An 18,927-nucleotide genomic window follows, 5' to 3' on the forward strand; every position below is an offset into this window, starting at 1 on the left:
GGGGTTAACTGCATTGCATCACAGTGGTCACCACAGGGGCCTATCAGAAGAGAATGTAACATTCCTGTAGCATACCTTACAACCTGTCAGTACAAGACTTCTGGACAGAGATGAGCAAAATGGGGGGACAAATGGCCTAAGGTGGGGACATGTGTGAAACATTACTCTTACACAGTGGATATAAGCAGTGTACACACCCCTGTTAAGATGTCAGGTGTGTGTGATATATACAAATTGAGACCACAGTAGGTCATTCCACACCTTTTTCCAACCTTTAATGTGACCCATAACATGAACAATTCCCTTGTTAAACCAACCAATCTGTTGGGCACCGAATATGCAGTATACAAACCTTACAATACACTGGATGCATATGTGTGCACACCCTTCAAATAATACTTTATTGCAGCAGCTTGTGATTTACTGACAGCATTCAGCCTACTTGAGTACACACCTGCCATCAAGTAAAGGCACTCTGGGTAACACCAAATAACAGTCCACTGTCCAAGCAGGATATTCATGACATTTGCTCAGTTGCATGCAACAGCAACAGCCTTGGCTTGCAGTCAGCTTACAAAGCAGCAATGGGATCTCATATTTGAAAGGTATCACTCAGGAGTAGGGTACAACAACATTACCACAGCATTGCATACACCATGGGACACAGTGGAGACAGTCATCAAAAGGTGGATTGAATATGGGACAACAGTGCTGTTGAAAAGAACCTGACATCCTTCCAAAACTGATGAAAAAGCATGTCCAAACCTGGTCAGAGAGACTGCCAGGAGACATACAGCAACACTGAGGGAGCTGCAGGAATCTCTTGCAAGTACTGGTGTTGTGTGCTACATGTGAGAAAAATCTCTCATATTCTGCATAAGTCTGGCCTATGGGGCAGGGTCAGAAGACGGAAGCATTTCACCACACCAAAAAACATCCAGGGGTGGATGCAACATGCAATACAGCACATCAAGTCTCCCAAGGGCATGTGTGAAAATGTGTTATGATGTAATCAGACTATGGATCGACCTCACAGCCCCAATACCAAAAGGTACATGTAGTGCACAAGCAACACCTCTCTTCACCTGAAGACCACCATCCCCATGGTGAATCACGCTGGTGGCATTGGCCTGCTGTGGCGATGCTGTTCTAAAGCCGGAACTGGGCCTGTAGTCATGGTGGTGGGAATTCTGAACAGTTCAAAATAACACTCACATCTGGCCCACATCCATCAGGCATCTGCAAGAACGCTGATGATGGGGTGGGGTGTTAGTCTTCAACATGACAAAGACCCAAAACATACATCCAAAGCTATCTAAAGATGGCTCCACCTAAACACACTCTTGGTTATGGATTGGCTCAGCCAGAGCCTAGACTGAAACCCAATAGCAAAACCCCAATGTGACCTGACAAGGGCTTGGCACATGAGCTGCCCTTGCAACCTGACAGAGTTGGGGGACCTTTGCAAGGAAGAATGCTAAATAATGCCAAGTCAAGATGTGCCATGCTGATAGACACCTTCCCAATAAGAGTGAATGCTGTAAGTCACTTGCAAGGTGCTTCAACAAAGTATCATGTTAAAGGTGTGCACACTTATGCAACCACCATATTGTGCATATTTCATTCATTAGATTTTACACGTAACACATTTGTTTGCTTATCAATTGGATTGCACAGGTCATATTTATTTATTTTGTTCATTTTTATTTTATTTTACATTTGTTGACTGGGCTAGTCTAACTGGATACATGTCCATTTTCAGTAGCGGCCCGGGGAGAAAAGCTCCAAGACACATACATAAATACAATATAGTAAGTTAGAATAGTCCAAGTATATAACGGCTGTTGTTAGTAAAATACAATACTCCTAGTGAGCATAACACAAGACAGTACATGGCAATGTGCAAGAGATGTTACTATATACATATATACATATTTTAAATTGCAATAACATGGTCTTTGGTTGATTAAGGATAGGTCAGTAAAGATGAAGAGTATTGAAACTAGTGTATAGAGAGAAAGTTAGTCAGGGTTAGTACACACACACACACACACACACACACACACACACACACACATGTCACATGACAGATGGATAATATATTTGAATGCATTATTGTGGTCTCATTTTATATATTACAAGAACATGGCCTGTTAACAGGGTTGTGTATACTTAACATATCCACTGTAAGCTTAGAAGGTTGGTGGTGTAACAGGAATTGTATGACCATATATTTACTGCTGGTTTGGATGTCTGAAACTCAAATGTATGTCATTAATTAGTGATGTCACTGCTCAGATCATCCCAGTTATGTATCAGACAAACATAGAGGTTATGAGGAACAGACCAAACATATGAGCCAGACATCTACACATCCTGCAAGGATCTGTACAGTTGTGAGGTATGTTCTGCAGTACTTGCCACTGTGCTATACAGGTGAACAGCAATGAAGTGTACATGGGTACAGTCTGTGCTGGGGAAGGGTCATCACCTAATAACACTACTAACATATCCCAGAGTTCTATATAGCCAGTTACATGTAGTAAAACTGGCTGCAATGCATGACATTGAGGGCCATGTGTCATGTATGTTACCATTTGGGAGATGTGAGGTCTGTGTAATAGATATATGCCACCTCACCTGCAAGTGTCTGTGTGTGTGTGTGTGTATGTGTGTGTGTGTGTGTGTGTGTGTGTGTGTGTGTGTGTGTGAGTGGTGTTTGTGTGTGTGTGTGTGTGTGTGTGTGTGTGTGTGTGTGTGTGTGTGTGTGTGATGTGTGCATGTGTTTGTGTGTGTATGCATCTGTGTGTGTGTGTATACCAGCAAACCTCAAAGTGCAGGTATTAATGTACATATGTCGTCTTCCCCTCACAGGTGGTGATGGGGTTCAGGGTTCCTCTCACTTAGAAACTGATGTCTTTGTCTCTGCAGACTCTGACAATGATGACAGGAATAGTGAGGTGCAGGTGGGGTTGTCAGGGGCTGAATCTGTGCCATTGGTTGGCATCCAACTCTTATCAAAACAGTGTAAGAAACTTCTCTGTGTGGAAGATTTTCAGTCCATATATTTCTAGTTAATCACTGTATATTAATCAGATCAGACAATAGTAGTAGAAGTAGCGAACGTAAACTCGTCTTAAGTCAAAACAAGACAAAACAAAAAGTAATAATAGAAAATATATAATTTTACAGCATTACTAAGTATTCAAAAGTAATCCAAGCAAGGCAGGCAGTCTGTTTCCAGTCAAAAATCCTTTATTAAGTACACAGACAAGCAATCCATGTAAAACAAAAATAGAGTAATAATTTCCTCACAAGCTTTCCAAATATATATATACTTTTTATCAGGCATGGGAGTGGTTTATCGTGCTGTAAAACAAAGTGTTTTTGGTACACATGTTAAATTCACATCCCTTCCCCCATCAGTGTGACATTCGAGCTGGTCCTGCCCTACTTAGTAGCTGTCATAATAATATATAACCCTTATGTACTTTAAATAAAATTTATAATGCTGTGGTACCTCTTATTTAACCAAATTATTAAGTAGATTATTAAGTCTGTGATTTTATCCAAGAAAATATACTACATGGCTGGAAATATATCAACCTTACTTCATTTGGCAATCAAAAAATATATATAAATATATACATATACATTTTGCATGTAAAAATCAAATTCTGTTTTCATAACCTATTGTTAGCAAAGATCGCTTTCGTCCTTCTAGACTTCTTCAGGTCTGTGTACAAGAACCCTAAAAACCTATATAATTGTATAATTAGTTAGTATTGTTATTACACATCATTTTGAATAAAGTGGAAAAAAGAACCAGAAAAAAATAAAAATAAGAAAAAATGTATGTATGATGATGGAAACAAAATATACACTTAAATTTCAACTGATTTAAAATGGTATTTAAAACCAATTTGTAGAATAAAATAAAATAAAATACAATTAGTCATGCAAACAATGTGGCAATTTTTTAAGTTTTAGTGCACTTTTAATTTGAACAGTAGTAGTTTAGTCCAGGCTTCCTAAAAGAGTTCAGCTTTAATTGCCACATGAGTTCATGTTTCTCCAGAATATTCGGGATGTCTCCTTCAAGATCACCCATGTCTATGCGATCCAGGATCTGGAACTTAAAACCTGTGTGTCTTTTATGAAGAGAAAGGTGTTTGGCTAGTGCATTATTTTTACATCCAGAGCGGATATCTGACAGATGACATGAAATCCTATGCTTGAGTTTATTTACAATCTTGCCCACATAGAATGCATTACATTCATTGCACTGTGCCCTGTAAATTACTTTTTTAGTGTTACAGTCAGCCCCTGCACTGGTTTTAATGATCTTCATTAAATAAGGGCAATAAAAACTATCACCTTGCTGTATAAATATACAAAATGTACAATGTTTCACATCTTTTAGTGCTTTTCTCACATGGTCTAGGTTTAAATTCAACAAAACTTCTAATGTTCCTGGCCTTCCTATAAACAAATGATGGGGCTTCACCTAAGATTCTCCAACTCTTACCTACATTTTAAGAGCAGCCACCCCTTTTTCCAGAAGAAGAATCTGGTTAAGGGACAGTTAGTAAGAGTTAGTAGAATGTTATAGTGTTATTGTGAATACAAATATATTACCTGCCCCCCTCCCCATAGCACAAAATCATTTTTTGGACAAAAGAAGGTCAACCAGCAGGGGGAGACAGAAGAGGAAAGGATGGATTAGGCGAGCAGGAACAAGTAGGCCCCACGATAAAGAAAATGTGGGGGAGGCAGAATCATTGATCATGAACCTTTCCGGCAGGGTTTTAAATGAGTATGAGAAACAAGTCCTAAATAAAGGACTAAGTTTTATTCCCACTAAGAACAGTGACTTAGTGGACACTATTATAGAAACCAAAATGTTCATTCGTAATTTACAACTAAGGCTAGAGTTTGGACAGTTTGATGACAATTCAGTTAAGAATAAGCACCGTCCTAACAGCACTTACGTGCCTCAACTTCACCCAACAATTGAAGTGTTTGGCAATGTAGTAGAAGATGACATATACAAATGCTATCAGGAGAAAACACCTTCAAGACATGGACTAATTTGAACTATAAGCAGAGACAAGCATTGTATTCACTCAAAGATGATAGCTCTATAATAATAAGACCAGCTGATAAAGGTGGCCCGTGGTCATCATGGATGATATATACTACACTAACAAAATGTTTCAAATGTTAAATGACAGCAATACTTACTCCATACTAACTAAGGACAATTTAATAGATATGGTGTTCAGTGTTTATAATACCTTGGATGACTTAGTTATGTCTCTGGACATAACTCAACAACTCTATGAGTACTTTAAGGTGAACAACCCCATCATCCCGATTATACAGGACTCCCCAAAGTCCATAAAACAGCGTAGATCCACCACTCAGACCCATTGTTGCAGGGCAAGGTTGGGTCACTGAACCTATCTATTTACTTGGAAAGTGTATTAAGACCTTTAGTCAATGACAATAGGAATATTTTGAAAGATAGCAAACAGTTTCTCTTAGATTTATACTCTCAAACTCGACCTTTAGGTGAACAGCAACATTACTTTTTTGTGACACTAGACGTAGTCAGTTTATTTACTGTAATTCCTAATGACACAGGAATAAGAATGTTAACAGAATATTTGAAGATACATTCCGACTTTTCGGATAAAAAGTTGATCTTATAACTCTGTTACTTGAGACTGTCTTGACTAACAATGCTTTTGCTTTTCAAGAATCCATATTCTTACAGAAGGATGCAGCTATGGGCACATCTTGTGCTAATAGTTACGCCAACCTAGTGATAGCTAGGTGGAAGATGTTCACTTATATGACCATCCACTTTTCAATGAATTTGTTGGTATGTATTGCCTTTGTAGATGACCTCTTCCTTATTTGGTTGGGTGATGAACCCTCTTTAAAGAATTCGTTTCTTATTTGGATAACACTACGGATTTTTAAAATTCACCATGAATTTTCAGATGAAACTATACCATTTTTGGATGTGGAAGTATTCAGGATGTCCAATGGCCTTATTAATACAACCATTCATAGGAAAGCCTGCCAAAGAAACAACATACTACACAGAAACAGTATGCATCCTGTACATGTATTCCAAAATGTCCTTAAAGGACAATTCATGAGAGTATCAAGGTTGAACCCACAACAAGAGTTCTATGAGAAAGGAATAGAGGACATGAAGGATAGATTTCTAGAAAGGGCTATAAAGAAAATGAAATATTAGAAATGGTCAGAACTGTGGGCGTCTAAGAGCAGTACTGCTAAACCTTACTTTATGGCACATGAAGGTAGTATGAAGAGTCCGAAGCCTTTAAAAACTGAAATTAGAACCAACCTCACTTTCAGTAAAATGAACTTGGAGGTGAAAAAACCCTGGATAGACACTGGGGAATACTGAAATCCGATAGGGATGTCAATGAGGTAGTAGGACCAACACCATTATAACCTACAAGAATCATCAGAATTTAAGAAGCATTTTATGTAGACCCAAACATCCGGAAAGTAGACCAATAAATGATAGAAACACAGTACCCTGTGGTCATTGTAATCAATGCATCTACATTAATAAAGATACCACTTTTGAGCATCCTGTTACGCACGCACATAACTTCAGAACTAACACGAACTGTGAAAGTAAGAATGTGGTATACATGGCCACCTGTATAACCTGCAAAGCTATTACATTGGCAAAACCAATAGATCTCTTAAGGAAAGAGTTAGGAACATATTTACCACATTAGGATAGGTACTGAGACCAATGCCTAGCTAGACACAATACAACAGCAGGCACCACACATAATTTTAAAGTTTGTGTTATTGAACAAGTGAGCGTGGGTTTGAGGTGGTAATCTATTCAACATAACCTTACATCTGGTGACACGTTCCATTATCAGGATAAGGTCTGATAGCTCACCAGGGCTTAATGATAATATGCAACTCAAACCATTTTAAGAAGAAGACTACGAAGATGACTTAACCTACTATTACCTAAACAGGTAGTAAGGTAATTTTAAAACTACGTATTGATGTCACTCTTATAGTAAATCAGTGTAAGAATCAGTCCTTGTAGACTGAATATAATTATTTTCATAGTATTAATGTTGAGCTTTATAGCCACAAGTAGATGTGTTCTTAGTATCAAATCCCAGGAACTGATGGACCTTTGGATATGTTCGGCTTTCTTGTTTTAGCCTTACTTGAGCCCATACCTCACATACTAGTATGTTTTCATCCCCTTTCACCACCTCAATATATTAGTGGTTATTGGGCATAGTTTACACATGCATGTGTGTAAATATACACATGTATACAAGCATGCATATCGTCTATATATTTGTTCACTGTAGCTGGAATTTATTTTGCGACTGAGCTAGGTACCCCATACACCAATAGATAGTTTTGTTTATCATTAGGTACAGGCTTAGTATTGTTGCGGATTGTTCATCTCTTCACATTTTTCATTTGACCTTTTTAACTTAGAATGTTGTTATATTTAGCACCAACTATGTACATGGAAGTAGTTGCTTTTTTACTAGTTAGGGACCCTATCATCTATGGAGCTTTATACTTAGGTATTATTATATGTGTGCTTTGTGCTAATTTCAAGCTTTATTGTGCCAATTTTTATGTGTTACGCCTAGCATTCCACTATTTATCTGTTTTTATCTTTTTATTTTGTATTAGTTATTGCCATCTCTGCCATGTTCAGCGAACACTTTAATAAGTGTACTCATTAATATGTACACGTTTCATTGTTTAAATAGTGACACTTTGTGATCAATATATGCTTCTAGGGCATAATCGTGCTTACAAATACTGTCTATTTTAGGCACAGGACAGCAATATAGGCTCACCTTTTTTTCTTAGAAATTTAAACATTGTTTCTGTTGTTCAGTACTTAGATGCTTAGAACGTGCTCACCGCACGTTGAGTTACCATAGCGCATGAAGTTAGGTTGTACTCAATTGCATTCAGAGTTCCTACAGCACACGGCACTTTACAACTTGTAAACAGTTTGTTTTACGTGGAATCTAAGAGGTTCCTATTTGTGGAATTTTTTAATCTTGGATAACAGCCTTTCACCCGATATGATGAGGTCTGACTCCTTGATGAGGCACATCGAAATACATTATATTAGCTATGTTGTTTTGTGGTAAAGCGCTTACATTTTTAGTACAGAGTTCTCGCTATATTAGTTTTTAACCTGATATATGCAAAGTTGCATTCGACACACCACTATCTTAGTAGAGATGCTAGATATTGAAGCGATAAAACTTGCTGTTTATCTAAGGATTTTAATGTTTTAACACCATGAGGAGAGAGAATGTTCAGGGTTTTTAATGAATGTAGCAACAGTATTTTAATATTGTAGAATGATATAGGACCAAGCACAATGCTCCTTTTATTTTTTAGAATGTATCAGGGTATATGCATACTTTTACTTATTTGCATGGACATTCTGATCATTAATTGTATATTTGGATGGAAGTATTCCTTCTAAATATTGTTGCATTTAACTATGTTAACTTTTGAGTATCTGTTCCTTTAAGACAAGATAACATGTGACATATCAATTTGTAATGTCCAATAGGAAGCTTAAGGATGGTTTAAAAATGATTCAAACAGTTTTATTCATTGTTTTAAGAGTCTGAAGAAGCCTTTGGCGCGCCACTCATTGGAATAAACTTTATTATTTTTTATGAATGCATCTTATTTGAAGTTCCTTTGAATCTCTGCTTTTCGTTTCATTGCCACTGGAGGGTCACACATTTGGATTTGGATTGCTCTCTTTTATGTTTACGTGAGTCTCCTGCCTCAACTGATAGCAGCACTGCATTTGGCTTTTTGAGTTTGATTAATGTACATATGTTGTCTTCCCCTCACAGGTGGTGATGGGGTTCAGGGTTCCTCTCACTTAGAAACTGATGTCTTTGTCTCTGCAGACTCTGACAATGATGACAGGAATAGTGAGGTGCAGGTGGGGTTGTCAGGGGCTGAATCTGTGCCATTGGTTGGCATCCAACTCTTATCAAAACAGTGTAAGAAACTTCTCTGTGTGGAAGATTTTCAGTCCATATATTTCTAGTTAATCACTGTATATTAATCAGATCAGACAATAGTAGTAGAAGTAGCGTAACGAACTCGTCTTAAGTCAAAACAAGACAAAACAAAAAGTAATAATAGAAAATATATAATTTTACAGCATTACTAAGTATTCAAAAGTAATCCAAGCAAGGCAGGCAGTCTGTTTCCAGTCAAAAATCCTTTATTAAGTACACAGACAAGCAATCCATGTAAAACAAAAATAGAGTAATAATTTCCTCACAAGCTTTCCAAATATATATATACTTTTTATCAGGCATGGGAGTGGTTTATCGTGCTGTAAAACAAAGTGTTTTTGGTACACATGTTAAATTCACATCCCTTCCCCCATCAGTGTGACATTCGAGCTGGTCCTGCCCTACTTAGTAGCTGTCATAATAATATATAACCCTTATGTACTTTAAATAAAATTTATAATGCTGTGGTACCTCTTATTTAACCAAATTATTAAGTAGATTATTAAGTCTGTGATTTTATCCAAGAAAATATACTACATGGCTGGAAATATATCAACCTTACTTCATTTGGCAATAAAAAAATATATATAAATATATACATATACATTTTGCATGAAAAAATCAAATTCTGTTTTCATAACCTATTGTTAGCAAAGATCGCTTTCGTCCTTCTAGACTTCTTCAGGTCTGTGTACAAGAACCCTAAAAACCTATATAATTTTATAATTAGTTAGTATTGTTATTACACATCATTTTGAATAAAGTGGAAAAAAGAACCAGAAAAAAAAATAAATAAGAAAAATGTATGTATGATGATGGAAACAAAATATACACTTAAATTTCAACTGATTTAAAATGGTATTTAAAACCAATTTGTAGAATAAAATAAAATAAAATACAATTAGTCATGCAAACAATGTGGCAATTTTTTAAGTTTTAGTGCACTTTTAATTTGAACAGTAGTAGTTTAGTCCAGGCTTCCTAAAAGAGTTCAGCTTTAATTGCCACATGAGTTCATGTTTCTCCAGAATATTCGGGATGTCTCCTTCAAGATCACCCATGTCTATGCGATCCAGGATCTGGAACTTAAAACCTGTGTGTCTTTTATGAAGAGAAAGGTGTTTGGCTAGTGCATTATTTTTACATCCAGAGCGGATATCTGACAGATGACATGAAATCCTATGCTTGAGTTTATTTACAATCTTGCCCACATAGAATGCATTACATTCATTGCACTGTGCCCTGTAAATTACTTTTTTAGTGTTACAGTCAGCCCCTGCACTGGTTTTAATGATCTTCATTAAATAAGGGCAATAAAAACTATCACCTTGCTGTATAAATATACAAAATGTACAATGTTTCACATCTTTTAGTGCTTTTCTCACATGGTCTAGGTTTAAATTCAACAAAACTTCTAATGTTCCTGGCCTTCCTATAAACAAATCATGGGGCTTCACCTAAGATTCTCCAACTCTTACCTACATTTTAAGAGCAGCCACCCCTTTTTCCAGAAGAAGAATCTGGTTAAGGGACAGTTAGTAAGAGTTAGTAGAATGACTTCAGATGATCATGACTTCATCATTGAAAGTGGTAAAGTTTTAGAAATGTTTAACAGACGTGGTTACCCTGATAAGTTATTACAAGATATGTTTGATTTAGTGGCCCAGGGAAGAAAATATAGATTTGCCCCTATTTTAGGACAAACAATTCAAGCTGCAGGACATACAAATACCCACATGAATGAGTTTAAGAAGTGAGATGATGCATTCATTTTAAATTATTCAGGGGATGCAGCTGTAATTAAGGAAGTTATTTTTAATGAATGGAACAGGTTTGTGGAAATTTCCGATTTAAATGTATTCAAAAACAAATCTTTGAAGTTTACTTATCGGAAAGACTTAAATTTTAAACAATTATTTGAGTTTGGTATACATAATAAGGCTAGGGCATCTTTAAAAAGAGCGGGTACTTTCAAATGTGGATCCTGCTCACAGTGCCCCTATATAGCTAATAAAACCAGCATTTACATTACAGCAAGAGACAAAGAGATTACTAGTGACAGTTTCTCTAACTGTAATACTTATGGTGTGGTTTACATTGCTATATGTAAAATGTGTAGTTCTTACTATGTTGGAAAAACCGAGAGAAAGTTAAAAAAATGTATATACGAGCATTTGTATGAAATAAAGAAACAAAATAGTAAAAATGCCCTTTTTAGACATACTTTGATTTGTTCCCAGGCTACATTTCTTTTCTTTGTCTTAGAAATTATTCCAAAGGAAATAAGAGGTGGCATGTGGGAAGCCAAACTCGAATATAGAGAGTTGTACTGGCAGATTATTTTGGATTCCACCAAGTTACCTGGTTTGAATGACATGATTTCCATTTCCTCAGTTCTTAAATTAAGGGCTGCTAAATTGTGATTTTAGGTTTTAGCCGCAAGGTGGCTATGGAAATATGGAATTAGGGCTAGAATTTTTAAACTTCAAACTATTTTTAAGCAACTGCAATAGTAACTTCGTATATATATAAAGGGAAGATACAATTTTTAACTAATTTATATGTATTTTGAATAATTATGTTGTGTATTAAAAATGTTATTTATTGTACTTACAAACTTTTATATAAATAGTACTGTTAAAACAGTTTGAATAGGCATTTCAGTACTAGAGATTTTTATTGGTTAGATTTTAATTGGATTAATTGAATCATGATATTGAATGGCTATTTAAATGTTCTGTTTCTTGTTTAAGATCACTTTCTGATGAAGACTTGCCTTTGTCGAAAACGTATAGATTGGTTTGGCGTTATTGGTGTTTTGTGATTTTCAATAAAAGATCCTTTTAAGAAGGAATCTGGGTTTCCGACCTCTATTTGGACACTCCTTGCAAGTCTTTATTTTTGGTTTTGGTTGTCGTTTGACTTGCTTCTATCTTTTGGTTTGGTTTTGGTTTTGTGCGATGGCGGAGAGTCCAGAGGGTGAAACCACACTTGATATTTCACATTCACATGAGAAGGGTGAACTTCGCAAGGTTATTGGCCAGCTTTCTCAGCTGGTTGAACTTTTGACGCCAGCCTGTTCTTCTATAGTTACTTTGGCCTCAGCGTTAAACAGTGGTAGTTTATCACAAACTTATGCCAATAAACTATATACAACCTCCAAGCAGATGTGCAATACTGCGAGAGGAACTAATGGTGGCAACAGTTCCAATGATAATTTGCTTTCAAGCAATGACGATTTTTCAAAATTTCCCCGTCTTTTGCGTTCAACAGTTTCTACCCATCGAGGAGATGGTGCGGCGCCACCAAACAACAGACAGCCCGCTGTTACACCAGATTGTCAAGGTGACTTTTCTTCATCTGCAAATAGCAGATTTGATTTCAAAACTTTTTTAGAGAAAGATTATTTGTTATCAGAATCTCCTGTTAGTATTGGACATCATGAGGGGAGAACCAATACTTATAGGGAGAATATAGACGAATTATATTTTTTGGTAGAGAAATACAAGCATCTTGGTTGTGATTGTTCATTCCTTAGGGAATGCTTAAATAAACAAATAGTACCTAAGGGTCTTCAGATAGTTAAGTTTCGAACAACGTTATTGAAGGTTCTGAATTTCATTCAGAATGAATTAAGATTTATGACAAGTGTGGCTTTGATGTTGTGGGTTCTATAATTAAAGAAAATGAAAGAGTTAGAACAATTTTATTGGGCAAGATAGAGCGAATTAACGTAAATATTATTAATGACTTGCTTTTTAAGGTGGAATCTGAAAAAATTATATAATGACATTTTTTCTGATGTGGAGTCAAAATGTAAGACTAACATGAAAAGGAAGCAGGCTAAATTAGAGGGATGTAAGGGATTACAAGTATAGTAGGGCCTATCCTAAACCTAAAACATCTTATTCTTTTGCTACTGCAGCCTTTTATCAAACTGACAATGGACCTGTAGATTCTCCTAGACAGAATGTAGATCTAGAGGGGCAGGATATGTTTTTTGATCAACCTGAAATTTTTGAAATGGACATGCCTGCCCCTTTACGGAGATCGGACAGGATTCGCAACCAGAATCCTGTCCGTTATCCACAGTACAAGAACAATTACAGACGGAATTACCATTGAATGTTCATTTAGATACGAACACTCCAGTAACAAAACAAGGTCACATTTATACATTGAATGATTACAAGATTTTTAACTATAGTGATATAGAAGTAAAAGTGGAACATTTTCATTTATTTTCAAAGGGTTTTAAATTTATTCCCATTAGAAAGGCCAGTTTACCCAGACTAATTGTAGATTTAAAGTTATTTTTAAGAAAAATTAATTTTGCTTTATTATTTCAGGAAAACAAAATTGAAATAGAGGGTACTGGCTCTCTGAGGAAAAGAAGCACTATGAACCCACCTTTACATCCACAATTGAAAAACTTGGATATAATTCTAGAAAGGGAAATTAGGAAAGTAGTAAGACAGCATAGGATTTTTCCTAATTTGTCAGTGGGTGAAAAAGCAGTGTTAAACGAATTGAGAAATAACAGGAATATTAGAATTATGCAGCCCGATAAAGGTGGAGGTACAGTATTGATGGATTTTATAACCTATGAATCCAAAATGAAGGATTTACTTTGTGATACCTCCAAATACTCACGGGCCTCCGTCAACGAGGTCAATTTGGCACATTCCAAAATTAAGTTGTTATTGTATGATTTACTATTGGAGGGTTCCATTGACAAGGACACCTATAATTTTTTGATTAACCTACATCCCAGGGTTCCTTCAGTTTTTGGGATACCCAAGGTCCATAAGGACCAAGTGGACCCTCCTCTTAGAGTTATTGTGGTCTCGGAAGGCTCTGCTACTCTTCACTGGCTAAATTTGTGGATGACAAACTAAAAAAGCTTTCTTATGAGGGTCCAACTGTACTAAAGGACTCTTGGGATTTTCTTAGGTGTGTTCAACCTCATTTATTTTCCTCAGAATTGTCCTTTGTTACTTTAGATGTGGTAGATTTGTTTGGATCCATTCCTCATGAAGTTGGGCTTCAGTGGCTAGAAGATAGTATGAGGGATAACAAATCATTTTCAGGGGACGACTTTAGGAACTGTTTAACATTCATGGACACAATTCTCACCAACAATTATATGTTTTTCCAAGGAGAATTTTTTAAGCAAAAGAGGGAGTTGCAATGGGGGCTAAATGTGCACCCACATACGCGAACATAATTTTGTCCAGATGGGAAGAATTATACATATTAAACAGTCCTTTTGTTGGGTGTTGGTCTTTATATAAAAGGTTCCTGGATGATATAGTCATATTTTGGACAGATACATCAAAGATTTATTGAATTTTAGATTATTTAAAAGTTCCACCACTTTTTTAGATTTCACTTATAGTTATAATTCAGAAACCCTCATTTATTTGGAAGTTTTCATTTCCAAAAAATCTGATGGATTCTCTTCTTGTATTTACCATAAGGAAACATTCTCCAACTCTTACCTACATTTTAAGAGCAGCTACCCCTTTTTCCAGAAGAAGAATCTGGTTAAGGGACAGTTAGTAAGAGTTAGTAGAATAACTTCAGATGATCATGACTTCATCATTGAAAGTGGTAAAGTTTTAGAAATGTTTAACAGACGTGGTTACCCTGATAAGTTATTACAAGAGATGTTTGATTTAGTGGCCCAGGGAAAAAAAAGATAGATTTGCCCCTATTTTAGGACAAACCATTCAAGCTGCAGGACATACAAATACCCACATGAATGAGTTTAAGAAGTGGATGATGCATTCATTTTAGATTATTCAGGGGATGCAGCTGTAATTAAGGAAGTTATTTTTAATGAATGGAACAGGTTTGTGGAAATTTCCGATTTAAATGTATTCAAAAACAAATCTTTGAAGTTTACTTATCGGAAAGACTTAAATTTTAAACAATTATTTGAGTTTGGTATACATAATAAGGCTAGGGCATCTTTAAAAAGCGGGTACTTTCAAATGTGGATCCTGCTCACAGTGCCCTATATAGCCAATAAAACCAGCATTTATATTACAGCAAGAGACAAAGAGGTTACTAGTGACAGTTTCTCTAACTGTAATACTTATGGTGTGGTTTACATTGCTATATGTAAAATGTGTAGTTCTTACTATGTTGGAAAAACCGAGAGAAAGTTAAAAAAACGTATATACGAGCATTTGTATGAAATAAAGAAACAAAATAGTAAAAATGCCCTTTTTAGACATACTTTGATTTGTTCCCAGGCTACATTTCTTTTCTTTGTCTTAGAAATTATTCCAAAGGAAATAAGAGGTGGCATGTGGGAAGCCAAACTCGAATATAGAGAGTTGTACTGGCAGATTATTTTGGATTCCACCAAGTTACCTGGTTTGAATGACATGATTTCCATTTCCTCAGTTCTTAAATTAAGGGCTGCTAAATTGTGATTTTAGGTTTTAGCCACAAGGTGGCTATGGAAATATGGAATTAGGGCTAGAATTTTTAAACTTCAAACTATTTTTAAGCAACTGCAACAGTAACTTCATATATATAAAGGAAGATACAATTTTTAACTAATTTATATGTATTTTGAATAATTATGTTGTGTATTAAAATGTTATTTATTGTACTTACAAACTTTTATATAAATAGTACTGTTAAAACAGTTTGAATAGGCATTTCAGTACTAGAGATTTTTATTGGTTAGATTTTAATTGGATTAATTGAATCATGATATTGAATGGCTATTTAAATGTTCTGTTTCTTGTTTAAGATCACTTTCTGATGAAGACTTGCCTTTGTCGAAAACGTATAGATTGGTTTGGCGTTATTGGTGTTTTGTGATTTTCAATAAAAGATCCTTTTAAGAAGGAATCTGGGTTTCCGACCTCTATTTGGACACTCCTTGCAAGTCTTTATTTTTGGTTTTGGTTGTCGTTTGACTTGCTTCTATCTTTTGGTTTGGTTTTGGTTTTGTGCGATGGCGGAGAGTCCAGAGGGTGAAACCACACTTGATATTTCACATTCACATGAGAAGGGTGAACTTCGCAAGGTTATTGGCCAGCTTTCTCAGCTGGTTGAACTTTTGACGCCAGCCTGTTCTTCTATAGTTACTTTGGCCTCAGCGTTAAACAGTGGTAGTTTATCACAAACTTATGCCAATAAACTATATACAACCTCCAAGCAGATGTGCAATACTGCGAGAGGAACTAATGGTGGCAACAGTTCCAATGATAATTTGCTTTCAAGCAATGACGATTTTCAAAATTTCCCGTCTTTTGCTCAACAGTTTCTACCCATCGAGGAGATGGTGCGCCACCAAACAACAGACAGCCCGCTGTTACACCAGATTGTCAAGGTGACTTTTCTTCATCTGCAAATAGCAGATTTGATTTCAAAACTTTTTTAGAGAAAGATTATTTGTTATCAGAATCTCCTGTTAGTATTGGACATCATGAGGGAGAACCAATACTTATAGGGAGAATATAGACAATTATATTTTTGGTAGAGAAATACAAGCATCTTGGTTGTGATTGTTCATTCCTTAGGGAATGCTTAAATAAACAAATAGTACCTAAGGGTCTTCGTATAGTTAAGTTTCGAACAACGTTATTGAAGGTTCTGAATTTCATTCAGAATGAATTAAGATTTATGACAAGTGTGGCTTTGATGTTGTGGGTTCTATAATTAAAGAAAATGAAAGAGTTAGAACAATTTTATTGGGCAAGATAGAGCGAATTAACGTAAATATTATTAATGACTTGCTTTTTAAGGTGGAATCTGAAAAAAAATTATATAATGACATTTTTCTGATGTGGAGTCAAAATGTAAGACTAACATGAAAAGGAAGCAGGCTAAATTAGAGGGATGTAAGGGATTACAAGTATGGTAGGGCCTATCCTAAACCTAAAACATCTTATTCTTTTGCTACTGCAGCCTTTTATCAAACTGACAATGGACCTGTAGATTCTCCTAGACAGAATGTAGATCTAGAGGGCAGGATATGTTTTTTGATCAACCTGAACATTTTGAAATGGACATGCCTGCCCCTTTATGGAGATCGGACAGGATTCGCAACCAGAATCCTGTCCGTTATCCACAGTACAAGAACAATTACAGACGGAATTACCATTGAATGTTCATTTAGATATGAACACTCCAGTAACAAAACAAGGTCACATTTATACATTGAATGATTACAAGATTATAAACTATAGTGATATAGAAGTAAAAGTGGAACATTTTCATTTATTTTCAAAGGGTTTTAAATTTATTCCCATTAGAAAGGCCAGTTTACCCAGACTAATTGTAGATTTAAAGTTATTTTTAAGAAAAATGAATTTTGCTTTATTATTTCAGGAAAACAAAATTGAAATAGAGGGTACTGGCTCTCTGAGGAAAAGAAGCACTATGAACCCACCTTTACATCCACAATTGAAAAACTTGGATATAATTCTAGAAAGGGAAATTAGGAAAGTAGTAAGACAGCATAGGATTTTTCCTAATTTGTCAGTGGGTGAAAAAGCAGTGTTAAACGAATTGAGAAATAACAGGAATATTAGAATTATGCAGCCCGATAAAGGTGGAGGTACAGTATTGATGGATTTTATAACCTATGAATCCAAAATGAAGGATTTACTTTGTGATACCTCCAAATACTCACGGGCCTCCGTCAACGAGGTCAATTTGGCACATTCCAAAATTAAGTTGTTATTGTATGATTTACTATTGGAGGGTTCCATTGACAAGGACACCTATAATTTTTTGATTAACCTACATCCCAGGGTCCCTTCAGTTTTTGGGATACCCAAGGTCCATAAGGACCAAGTGGACCCTCCTCTTAGAGTTATTGTGGTCTCGGAAGGCTCTGCTACTCTTCACTGGCTAAATTTGTGGATGACAAACTAAAAAAGCTTTCTTATGAGGGTCCAACTGTACTAAAGGACTCTTGGGATTTTCTTAGGTGTGTTCAACCTCATTTATTTTCCTCAGAATTGTCCTTTGTTACTTTAGATGTGGTAGATTTGTTTGGATCCATTCCTCATGAAGTTGGGCTTCAGTGGCTAGAAGATAGTATGAGGGATAACAAATCATTTTCAGGGGACGACTTTAGGAACTGTTTAACATTCATGGACACAATTCTCACCAACAATTATATGTTTTTCCAAGGAGAATTTTTTAAGCAAAAGAGGGGAGTTGCAATGGGGGCTAAATGTGCACCCACATACGCGAACATAATTTTGTCCAGATGGGAAGAATTATACATATTAAACAGTCCTTTTGTTGGGTGTTGGTCTTTATATAAAAGGTTCCTGGATGATATAGTCATATTTTGGACAGATACACATCAAAGATTTATTGAATTTTTAGATTATTTAAAAAGTTCCACCACTTTTTTAGATTTCACTTATAGTTATAATTCAGAAACCCTCATTTATTTGGAAGTTTTCATTTCCAAAAAATCTGATGGATTCTCTTCTTGTATTTACCATAAGGAAACATTCTCCAACTCTTACCTACATTTTAAGAGCAGCTACCCCTTTTTCCAGAAGAAGAATCTGGTTAAGGGACAGTTAGTAAGAGTTAGTAGAATAACTTCAGATGATCATGACTTCATCATTGAAAGTGGTAAAGTTTTAGAAATGTTTAACAGACGTGGTTACCCTGATAAGTTATTACAAGAGATGTTTGATTTAGTGGCCCAGGGAAGAAAAGATAGATTTGCCCCTATTTTAGGACAAACCATTCAAGCTGCAGGACATACAAATACCCACATGAATGAGTTTAAGAAGTGGATGATGCATTCATTTTAGATTATTCAGGG

Source organism: Protopterus annectens, chromosome 1.part0 (genome assembly GCF_019279795.1).
Source record: "Protopterus annectens isolate FY-2018-M chromosome 1.part0, PAN1.0, whole genome shotgun sequence".
In the NCBI taxonomy this organism is placed as follows: Eukaryota; Metazoa; Chordata; order Ceratodontiformes; family Protopteridae; genus Protopterus; species Protopterus annectens.